Source organism: Lactuca virosa, chromosome 5 (assembly GCF_052849685.1).
Source record: "Lactuca virosa cultivar CGN04683 chromosome 5, Lactuca_virosa_CGN04683_v6, whole genome shotgun sequence".
NCBI classification, from domain to species: domain Eukaryota; kingdom Viridiplantae; phylum Streptophyta; class Magnoliopsida; order Asterales; family Asteraceae; genus Lactuca; species Lactuca virosa.
Genome location: NC_136430.1, coordinates 195,370,112 through 195,378,440, shown reverse-complemented (window position 1 = coordinate 195,378,440; position 8,329 = coordinate 195,370,112). Strand labels below are relative to the sequence as shown.

The following is an 8,329-nucleotide window of genomic DNA, read 5'->3' as shown; positions in this document are numbered from 1 at the left end:
TAAAGATAACATTATCTTGTACATTAGAGAAATTTAACTTTTTTACAAACTTATTCATAGATCCTTTTTGAGCATCATCATACTGTATTTTCTAGGAGGCATTTTTAACCAATAAAAATCAAGATAACATATCAACAATCAATCACACATATTCACAAAAAAACACAGATAAACAAATAAAGTGACAAAAGACTACATGCATAGAAGGTTTCAGCTCTCTCTTGGTTGTTTATATCCTCATTCAACAGAAGTGAGAAATCTGAAGATTAGAAAATAGATATATCAAATTAAAACAAATTCGTCTTTAAAATCCCAAAATTTCGAATTATTCATAATCACAAAAAACAGATTAACAAAAAATGAAAAGAGAGTACTTGTAATCTGCTTAGCTGCTCTCTTAGAGTCTTTGTCTTGCGTCTTGGTTGTTAATAAAATAATAATCCTTCAGCAGCCCAAAAGAAATGAGAATTCTGAAGTTTAAAAAATAGTTAAACAGAGAAATCAAAATAAGCAATGATTCATACAAATAGAAATGAGAGAATTCTATTTCAATGATGAACAATGATTCATAACAAAATTGATTTTGCAAATTCCTAATGAAAAAACAAAATCAGAAAACTCTATTTCTATTTCAGTGAATCAATGTCCATAGATCCACTGCAGTCTACATCCAACATATTTTTAATGAAAAAACGAAATTAAGTCCACAGATTCAGAAATTACAGACTTACACAGATAAAAACTTTCGATTCAAAGATTGAAAGAAATCCAATTGGTGTTGCAGTTAATCTCCAGTCTCAAGTATCAACTATCAAAAGAAATCCAATTTCCACTAATCTCGATTGCTGCTACTGCTGTTTCAAAAAAACTGAAATCAGAAATTAGAAGAGAAAGAAAGAGTATTGAGTATTGGGAGGCTAATTCAGAGAATCATAAAGAGGAGAAGAACTGATTACCTTGAACTAGAAATAGAAGAATGTGAACTAAACATTAGGGCGTTGGCATCGGGAGAGATGGACGATGGTGTCGTTTGGATTTTCCATAGAAGCTATTCAAGCGAAGCCGAAGATTGAAGAGATTAAACTGGCCTTGGAAGTTGGAATCGCAGTAGGTCAGTAGGCATGCCGCACGTTTACCCACGCTTTTTCAATTTGGATCGACGCTTCATAACTGATAATATTGGGCCAAAACTAGTACAAAAGGCTTAAAAAATTTGGACTTTCACCAATATAACCTAATAACATGTAGAAATGTGGGGTTCTGGGCGGTCGTCCAGCTTGCCCAGACCCATGGGCCGGCAGGGTACCGAATGTCACTGAATATGTTGATATTGGTAGTTTGATAGCGATGTATATCGTTAGACTAAAGTTTAAAATAACAAATTTTTACAGGAACTTTGTGCAATAATTAATATGTATAGGAAAATTATTATAACTCAAGAACTAATAATCTTTATTAACTACTTAATTTTGACAGAGATAATCCACATATACATATCCACATACAACCAACCGACAAAATCCTTCTGAATATTGCAACTACCAATACATTCTTCAAGCTTGGCAATTACGCATGACTAGCCCACCTAAAAAAATTAATAACCATAATTACTAATGTATAACTAATAGAATAACTACCTTTTGAAATGACCAAATTACCTTAAGTCAAGCTTACATTTCAACATATGTTTTGCTCTAAAAAAATAACATATCAAAAAAGTGCCCAGGCTAAAAAAATGTCACTTAAAGTGCTTAGAGTGGCCTATTGTAGCTATGTACGTTGTAATGTTTTAAATTATGACAAACAATATATAGTACAGGCCGAACATTGCTTCGATGGTTTAGCTTTTGCAAAATGCAACCTGATTCTGAAACAATAAGTAAAATTACATATATACCCTTATGTTTGGTTATTTTTTTATGAAAATTAGTGTGAAATCTCTTTTGTTTGCTTGGAACAATAGGTGTTCAGAATAAGTTTTTTGGTGAAGACCCAAGTTTGGCTGAGACATCTCTTTATAAGAATTAGCACTTAGCAAGCATTTGTATAAAGAAGAATGATATCAATTATAATTGAATTCTTCTTAAAATTATTATATTATTAATTTGTTTAATTTGTTTGCCTGATATTCATCTGTATCTTGGTAACACAATGCACGTTGCCCAGGTAGGCAGAACCCACGACAATCTGAATCCCCTTCACATCCGCACTCCTTGATAGTTGTGCTTCGAGCTCTTCCAGCATGAGTGACACTTGCTTTTGCCGATTTATCAACTGTGACTCCTAGTGCTGCAATAATACACAAAAACTAATATTATCAACTATTTTGCATTCTTCATAAGTTTAGGAAACTTGCAAGGAGCATAATAACATGAGTGAAAAGAGGAGAATAACCGAAAGTTTTAAGCACTAATCTGGCCAAGAAAACAAATTTGAGCACAACTTTCATCATTGACTCCTTGAATTTCGTTGGGTAACTAATCACGTACTAATTAACGTGTTATTCTCAAATAAAGAATCATGGATGTAAAAAATATTAGTCTCATAAAACAACTATGTTTTTGTTTTTTATCTATATTATTTTAATATGGAAACAATGTCAACCGTGGTTTCCACGGGTTTTAACCTAATATATATATATATATATATATATATATATATATATATATATATATATATATATATATATATATATATAACAATTTTTTTTGGGATGATGTAGTACCCGCAACGCCCAATGTAGCTCCACCACTGTACCCTATTCTATTTTATACATTTAATTAAATAAATTACTTAACCAAAAACCAAAAAGTAATAATGATTAGATTTGTAAATATAGGAGGTGATATTTCCACTTAAACATCTAATGCATCCAAATAAAATACATGTTTCACTAATTTATATAATAGATACGAGGATGTTGTAAAATAGACGAAATTTGTAGAATAGTTTTTAATTTAATTCCTATTTGTGTGAGCCAATGTTTTAAAAACCCAACTTTTTAGTTGAACCAGTTTAATATATGTTAACAAGCTATACACATACATTTAACCGGTTTAATTGGTTCGACCCTTGTGCAATCCGGTTTCTATACATTAATCATTTTTCCTCGTTACCTACATACATACATACAAATATCAAGAATTTGACGTCCAGAAGTTCATACATTAAAAAAAACATATACAAATAAGTTGTAGATTAATTCAAATACATTAAAAAAACACATAACCAAAAGGTTTACATCAATCCACGTATATTAAAATAAAAATAAAAAATAATACTGAAACAAAATATACTTTTAGATGTATGCAAACGCTTCAAAAAACTTCAAAACATTATCAAAAAATAATACTGAAACAAAATATGACGGGATGTGATACTTTATGAACCGAATTTGTACGCCTAATGTTGCATTGTGATCTAAGAATCAGTCATGAGATCACAGAAAAGGTTGTGTGAGCCGGAGGAAGATTTCAGACCATACACGATCAACGAGAGAATTATGTAGACAAAGATGTAAGCCTCGACTCCCAAGATAGAGATTGTGTAACTTTAAATGCTTTCCTATTTAAGAAATGATTCGGCTTAGAGAATAAGTCAAATTAAAACAGGGACTCAAAAGACCTTCGAAATTCTTAAAAGAATTTGGTCTTGTTATTTTTATCAAACTACCTTAAGAATTAAACGACATGCAAGATGCCTTTCGTGCGTCAAACTTTAGGAGTGTATGATCGACGATACCCTTGCTACCTCTCATAGGTGGTGTTTGTTTTTTATCTACAGATTTGCGTGGTCTCTTCTCTCTGCGCCGCACATATATTAGCCTTCGCGGACTGTTTGTTTTTTTGAACATTGTAGACCTAAAAATGTTTGTGCGCCCTCTTCTTGGCGCAGATGTAGACCAGAGTCTTCTAACATCTTCAGACATCTTCTAGCCTAAAAAAACACACATATCTATTTTTTTTTAAGTTTTGTTTTTAATTTATATTTTTTCCAACTTTATTAATGATAAAAAATTTGAAAAAAAAAATTACAAAACTTAAAAAAAAAAACGTTCGACGATACAAATATGATATTTTTGACAAATTTATAAATAAAGATTTATTACAATAATAGTGGGCCGAACCACAACTAGACGTAAACTGATCACCTGTGTTTAATTATGGTTAGACCGATGAACAATCAAGCTTGGATTTGGTTTTTAATAGACTAAAACGCTTGGAATCCATAATATTTAAAGAAAACCACAGTTCAAAACGCTTAAGAATTCTCAAATTTTTAGGGAACATTTACGAATACTTAGCGAATATTTACTTCAAATGCTCATGAAACTATGAATATCATAAACGTAAATCATGTCCAAAATCTATCTTGAAATACTAATTGCTCAATTATGATATCCTAAGAATGTATTTGTTAGACCTCGTAGGAATACCTTGCAAAATATATGCACCTTCGCGAATTATTTTGAATTCTGCTTAATTATTCGCTCAGTCTGTTTTGTTTTGTTGTGAACCGTCCGACTCATGATTGAACCATTCAAGTTCAAAAGAAGGACACCTACACCTACCCTTCGTCTTTTGTGACCCTTTTTGAAGAAGAATAAAGCAGATTTGATAAAAAATGTGAAAACAATATTAGGAATATTGCCTATTTTCCAAAACATCCTTATTCAAATGAATCAAAACTTTAGAATTCAAGATATGCTGAAAACATCGGGTAGTAGTCAACTTTCTCTGCAATATTTTCTTTATAAGTTTGTACCATTTCTCCCAATACACGGTTGATTCTTTTCACTCTTTCCAAGTGTAAAATTTTCACCCTTGGTAGTACTATAAAATTTTACTACACATAATACTCATAGTAATGTCATTTTGTTTTGGGGCAAACCCACGTCAATTCTACACGTTTGGCATAACTTTAGCACTATCGCTTATATACACATCGATATTTTCATGCGACTCATTTCTCCTTGAACCAATTGTAATGTGACAAAGATATGTCTCACAAGAGACCATTCAGTGATCGTCCAACACCAGCACAATCGCTTGCCGCAACTACGATCGAGATAATGATCGAAGAACTCGTAATTAACACCTTGTTCAATTACAAAGTTAACAGGAACAACGATTCTGAACAAGGTTGATTTCGAAAGCAACAAACATGGAAGTAATAGTGATGTCAACCTAGATCCTTCTACGACATTGAAGGGATTGTAGGAATGACTCCCTGGTGTAGTTCATATGAATTGAGTGTAAGAATGAAATCAGAGTATGAATTGATTAGAGAACACGAAAAGTAAATATAATCTATTTGGCTCTTATTGCTTCTGAGAGAGTACACAATATGAAAGAGTAAAGTGTTCTTACAGTTCACAAAAGCTACTCTAATACATATACTTACCCCTATTTATAGGAGTTAACAGAAGCACAAAAAATACATAAGGGCTAATACACTGAAGCTTCGAACTCTAAACTGTCCTTATGAAATACATATAACGAATACATCAAGATAGACTTCGACACTAGACATGACCAAAGACACTTCGACACCTCACAACATATTTCGACCTCTACATTCTCCCATTTTGTGAGAAGTGTCGAATCCTAAGTCATTAGCATCTTCGTTGTTTGATGAAGTACTCTTCGAATCTTTGTATACCATACAATCGTCTTTCGAACCTCAGCCTTATCACCAGCTGTGTTCCTTTTGTAGTTATTAAGACGAACCAGTAGACTCGTGTACTGAGAATTTGTATGCTTTTCGACATCATAGACTTGGAATAAGAACATTGTAATCTTCTGCTTCTTATTCTTCCCAACGAACACAACACCCAAAGGCTTAACACATATTTCTCCATCTTCAAAATTCTTGAGACTTCCTTGACCTTTGAGCATTGATTGTGGTACTGTTACTTGTCTTCCCATAGCCAAAGCAAGTTCGACATCTGTCATAGCAAGAAAATCATAATAATTGTCTATGAAAAGCTTGATATTGTTGGATTAGGTGTCTAAACTCATAACTATAATTTGTATGTACTTGACCCGAGAGTAGCATGGTCCATTTGGGTTGCATATCACCAGGACAATTTGATAGGATGGACTTTTGAGAAGAGGTCATTTATGATTTATTAATATATTATAAGTTCTAATATATTAATATGAAATCATAAGATTTAATTAGTATTGATCAAGAATTAATTTGGAATTAATTTAGTGATTAAAAGAGACTAATTAAATATTTGGGGATTGATTTGATAAATCAATGATTCTTATAGTGTGGGCCAATTGTTATTTAGGATGGGCTAAACCAATATGGTAGTCCATGGAGGTTTAACCCATGGATCCTAACTAATATGAAAGGTCATGGGCATTATGATTTACATGGATGTAACCCTAATCTTGCCACACTATATAAGAAGCCCCTTAGGACCCAAAATCATACACTAGTGTTCTTGGAGATCATTGAGCCGATTTTGGTGTAAGAATATTCTCTCAAAAGTCATCCTTTGTCCAAGGTGTGTTGTGAACCATTTGAGGTAAAAAACTTGGGGCACTAAGTTCTTAAAGGCCAAAACTACAAGCTACAACAAAGAGGTAACTCTATGACTCAATTATATGTTGTTTATATCAATTGTATGTTAGTTGTATTTTTTTACATATACAAATGACTTAAAATAAAAATAGATCTACTCTCTTAATATGTGAATTTGAAAGGTTTAGGATGTGCAAATATATTGAGTTGTATTTTTTTACATATACAAATGACTTAAAATAAAAATAGATCTACTCTTTTCTATTCTACTTATAAAAAATGTCTTGCAGTAAGGTGAAATAAGAAAGAATGATACGATTTAATACTTGTAGTTTGTTATTATTTGTTATGGTTTTCTTATTTACTTTATATTTATTATATTGAATAGAAATTCAATTTTATCACTTTGCATTAAATTCATAGAACGTAATAATCAGATATGTTTTCAAATAACTAAAATAGAAAACATCAATATATAACTCTTAAGAATGTGGGTAATTTAATCGATATAAATTAATACAAAAGTAGTGTACTTATAAGCAAAACTAAACATCCCAAACTTAAACAGAAGTCTTTAATTTTCATAAATTAGAGTAACTTGCAGAACATTATTTTTTAATGGTATTGTTTTGTTATATAAATATTTGTAATTTAACATAAAGTTTTAACTTAAAAAAAAGTCCAACAAAAACAAAATCCTAAACCTAAACAAATAACAATATAGTTCTATTTTTAACTTAAAAAACAACATATTTTATTATCTCAGAGTAGAAATATGTTTTTTAGTTTTAAACCAAAGAGTAACATAGTTCGAAATTTAACCACAAATAATGTTTATCTATATAAAAAAACAAACCCAAAACATCACAATATTTTATTTTTATCCCATAATAACAAATTACTTTTTGATTTTAACCTAAAACAACAAATGATTTTTACTTTTGACCCAACATAGGATATACTGTTAATTTTAGTCCACACAAAAACGTATTTTTAAGCCAAAACAACATAATGTTATATTTAATCGAAAATAACAACACATTTATATTTAGAGATAATGTCATAAAAGCCCTTAACTCGGATATGTTTTGCGATGATCATCAATAAAGATCAATGACAAACAATTCTGAATGTAAGTAAATATCGGTCTTCTCGCATGAGCTACTTTACGTTGCATTCGCCAGTGGTACGTCACGTGGCAATACAAAAATATTATTAGTGAATCTTGAAAAAAAAAGTTCAACGATGACGAAGTCTGTACCTCAAATATGGTGTATAAAGAAGTGGTGCGATTAATATGGTACAGTCAATTATTAGTAATTACATCTATAGTTAACTATTAGTAATTACATGTATCCACCACTCCAGAGGGGAGGAACTCGTGTTGGAATCTTGGTATGGTATCAACTGAAAGGTGAAACCGGGCTCCCAAAAGGACCCTTTAATTGTTAGGCCTCCTAAAAACATGACTCTTATTGATAATTATTTAGATGTAGTAAATTATTTGCGCAAAAAAAAAAACTAATCGTTTCTAGAAACTAATTTCTGAAATAACTATTGCACCCGCCGCGGGTAAACGGCTAGTATATATATATATATATATATATATATATATATATATATATATATATATATATATATATATATATATATATATATAATAGATCCGTATGAATTTGTAAAATCCTTGAACCCGAGACTTTTATTCTCCACTCTCGGAAAAATTATTTGATATCGGGATCGATGACACATAAATCGAGAAAGTTAAAAAATATCATCATTTTGGATGGCTTGA

The 8,329-nt window shown here is 31.0% G+C and overlaps 1 long non-coding RNA gene across 3 annotated transcripts; it reads right to left on the bottom strand.

The window, feature by feature from the left end:
- On the bottom strand, positions 1-1,188 carry LOC145116866 (uncharacterized). 3 transcript variants are annotated; one of them, XR_013712339.1, is made up of 4 exons: positions 957-1,188; positions 732-868; positions 375-470; positions 1-259 (listed from the first exon to the last, which is right to left on the bottom strand). It is a non-coding gene; the product is annotated as an uncharacterized LOC145116866 (long non-coding RNA). The 3 variants fall into 3 exon arrangements; XR_013712340.1 differs by having other exon boundaries at positions 732-854; XR_013712341.1 differs by having other exon boundaries at positions 732-851.
- Positions 1,189-8,329: the final 7,141 nt, after the last annotated feature.